We start from the raw sequence: 3,721 nt of genomic DNA, 5'->3' as shown, positions 1-3,721 counted from the left end.
AGAGTGATGTATAATATATGTGAATTTCATGCATTTCCCTTTGTCATTTAGTTCCATTATGTTTTTGGTAGTCATATTTTGCACTTTATAATCTTCCGACGACTTAATAAATAATCCAAGGCTGTTTTATTTTACGTCGATATTTTTTTTTGTCAAGCTTTCCTTTCTTTTTATTTTTTTTCCTTTCCTTATTTTTCTTTGTATTTTTTGCGTATAATTTTTCCGCGTTGCAGCAACACGATTAACAGCATTGCAGCGGACTGTCGATTAAATGCAAATCACTTTCATTTTTATTTTCAGATTGCACAAACGAAGCGAATGGGTAGTGTGGCCTGGGACACACACACACACACACACACACACACACACGCCCGCTCGCCCGCCCGCACACACACACACACACACACACACACACACACACACACACACACACACACACACACACAGCCGCTCGCCCGCACACACACACACACACACACACACACACACACACACACACACACACACAGTGAACGTGTTTTCCACTCGTGGTTATTCCTTGGCTTGTGATATTAGCCGGATTGGATCAGAGATTAAAAGGTCACGGTGGTGGTGATTGTGGTAGTGGTGATCTATATGGGTTGGGGTTAGGAGTGATGGTGGTGGCAGAGGTGACGTTTTAGGTAATGGAGGTAATAGAAGTGAAGTTAGGGGTGGTGGTTGTGGTGGTGACGGCGGTGGCGACATTGGAGGTGATGGAAGTGATGGGGATGATGTTGATACCTTTATAATCTTTCATTGCAGCTTTCGTTATCTACCTGCTTCCGTTTAATCTCTCTCTCTCTCTCTCTCTCGTTGGTTTATCTATGAATTCAAAAATTGTATCTTTGTAAACTGTGTATCTGGGACTATGTATGTATGTATGTTTGCCTGTATGAGCCCACATATGCTTTTCTTTTTTTTTCTTTTTTCTTTTTTTAGGTGCTGCCAGTAGCGCCGGTAGGCTCCTTTGAGGGGCCTCTTGGATGACCCCAGCCTGTTAATGGCGCAGGCGAATTTTATTTATAGTGGCTTCCGTGATATATGACTCTTTGCTCCTGTATTTTATCTGTGTAAATGTCTACATAGCCGCTCACCAATGCAATAATAATCATATCTTTCGGTGTGCTAGTACATCTTTTTCACTAACATAGCTTCTGAAGTCAACGGGAGGAAGAAGAATTTGCTTCCTTTCCCACCTGCTATGAAAAAAAAATAAAAAAAAACTGTGATGACTGAACCTTCTCTTCTTAGATTGCCTCATCGTTTTCGGTGATTTTTTTCTTCTAGTCTGGAGTCACGTGTTTTTCTTCGTACCAAAGTTTATCCTTATCTTCTGAGCCACGGAAGTTTATTTTCTGTGTTTTTTTTCACATCCGGAATCTTTTAACGTTTTCCTATTGAAAAAGACAGGTAAAGAAATTACATCGATATACTTTTTGTATTTAGAAAAGAAAGTGGTCGTGGAATCGAAACCTAAACAACTTTCTATTAGGGAGAGTAGTGGAGCCTTCTAACCAAAACTTATTGATGTCTTCTTCAATTCACAGTAATAGCGTAGTCGAATGGAGGAGGAGGAGGAGGAGGAGGCGGAGGAGGGAAAAAAAGATGAGGGTGCGGAGGAGGAAGGAGGAGGGAGAACGACCGAGGTAGAAGGGAAACGGAGGGAGAAAAAGGAAGGAAAGCGAAGGCTGTTAATGAATCTCTAGTGAAAAACGTCCGCTATTGTCCCTTCACAAAGATTCAAGAATTTCGCCTCCCCAACAAAAAGCCGCCTCGTTGATTACGTATGTTTTTATTTATTTCCTTCAACGGCGGCACGATCACGGACGAAGGAAGAGCGAGAGGAAGAAGTAAAAGAAAGAAGACGGAGATGGAAGAGCATCAAGACGAAGAGAAAGAGGAGGAAAAGGAAACGCAGGAAGAGGAGGAGGAGGAGGAGAAAGTGCGTTCAATCTCCTTACAATAGAACAGGAAAAGAAGAGAGAAAATATGTAGGACGAGGAAGATAAAAGAGGAGGAAGGAGGAAAGAGGAAGCGGAGCGCGGCGTCCCTTTCACAGGTAACTATAAATCTCAGCATCGGTAGTCGTCTTGTATAATGTAAACTTTAATTAATGTTCCCTCAGGTATGATGAATTTTTTGGGGAAGGATCCATCAAGCCGCCCACTTAGTTCCCTCCCTCCTCCCCCCATCCGCGGACACACACACACACACACACACACACACACACACACACACACACACAAACTCACACACACACACACACACACACACACACACACACACACACACACACACACACACACACACACACACACACACACACACACACACACACACACACACACACTCACTCACTCACTCACTCACTCACTCACTCTCAGCATACTTTCGAGGAGTAATACATCAATCATGATATTTCTAATCATTTCTCCTCCACCACCCATTTAATTAATTCCGTTTTCCCATTTATACGTATGAAAAATATTAGTGTTTTTTTTTCCAGTAATATCATGTCAACCAATTCAGAGGATGCCTATTTTCTAGATATGACTCATAACTTTCTTTTCTTCGTCATTGTTTACTGAAGGAATAAACTACGGTACGGGCCTTGGTGCATTCCTTTATTTTTTCAAGGCACAGTATTTGAATGGAATTACATGTTCCTAATCAAGTTTTAATCCTGAAACTCTTTACCTCCCGTGGAATCGAATCCTTGCAACCCCGACCCACCATTCTTGCAACAGTAAACTAATTTGTCCTGCTGTGCCTCGATGTTCGTCTTGTTGCGACTTTCATCCTTTTTCGTCTGGCACCAAGACCTTGACGGTGGTTCTTCGTCTTCATGGTGTGTATTTCTCTTAGTTGTAATTGTTTTCACGCCTTCGATACACTTTAGGACTGCTTAATTTCACGCCTTCAATTTTGCATTTATCGATGGGGAGGAAATTTGATGAACTGCCCATCTTCAGAAAATGCTGTGTGAAGACTCTCTGACCTCTTGCTGTCGCCGTATATTATTGTGTATCCTGCTGGACCCAAGAGAGGAAGAAAATTGACACTTGGAAAGAAGTTACGATGTTTTGGCTCCTTTTCCTCCTTCTCTACCACTTCCTCCGTTTTCTGCTTCTTCGACTTCTCCTCCTCCTTTTTTCTCTTCTTTTCGTTTATGTTTTCTCGTTTTCTTTTTATTCATCTTTTTCTTATTTTCCCTCTTTTGCTCCTCTTGCTCGTCCGTCTTCTTCCTCGGTTCTTTTTCAACGTCGTGATGCAATGTTTCCCTCACGCAACCTGACGTGTGTTCCCTCGCCTCCTAATTGCTTTCAAACGTTCAGAAATTATGACTTGTCGGCCTTTTGTAGCAGTCTGAAGCAGTAGTGGTAGTTGTTGTAGTAGTAAAAGTTGTTGTTGTAGATATTGTTGTTGGTACTGTTGTTGAGTTTGCTGATATACTTTTTTTTGGTTATTTTTGCTTCATTGTTGTTGTCATCATTTCTGTTGCTGTGATTTTCAGACTCCTAAATTCCATGAGAAATGCGAAAGTTGATATAATTGCGACACTCACACGAAAAAACACAAACAAGCACACAAACAAACACTCCCTACCAGCCACCCTTCTCTTTTTCTCCTCCCCTCTCTCGCACACATTAAACCTTCATTCCGTCCCTTTTTTTTTCCGCCCACCCGGTTCGCTTTTTCC

General features: G+C 41.9%; 1 long non-coding RNA gene across 1 annotated transcript in view; it reads left to right on the top strand.

Moving 5' to 3' along the window:
* Positions 1 to 1,865: 1,865 nt before the first annotated feature.
* LOC127001832 (uncharacterized) overlaps positions 1,866 to 3,721 on the top strand; it is a 32,529-nt gene continuing 30,673 nt past the window's right edge. The window contains exon 1 of the long non-coding RNA XR_007755475.1: positions 1,866 to 2,080. This is a non-coding gene — a long non-coding RNA (uncharacterized LOC127001832). The remainder of the gene's footprint in view (positions 2,081 to 3,721) is intronic.

Source organism: Eriocheir sinensis, chromosome 21 (assembly GCF_024679095.1).
Source record: "Eriocheir sinensis breed Jianghai 21 chromosome 21, ASM2467909v1, whole genome shotgun sequence".
Taxonomy (NCBI): Eukaryota; Metazoa; Arthropoda; class Malacostraca; order Decapoda; family Varunidae; genus Eriocheir; species Eriocheir sinensis.
This window is presented reverse-complemented; position numbering and strand designations above follow the sequence as displayed.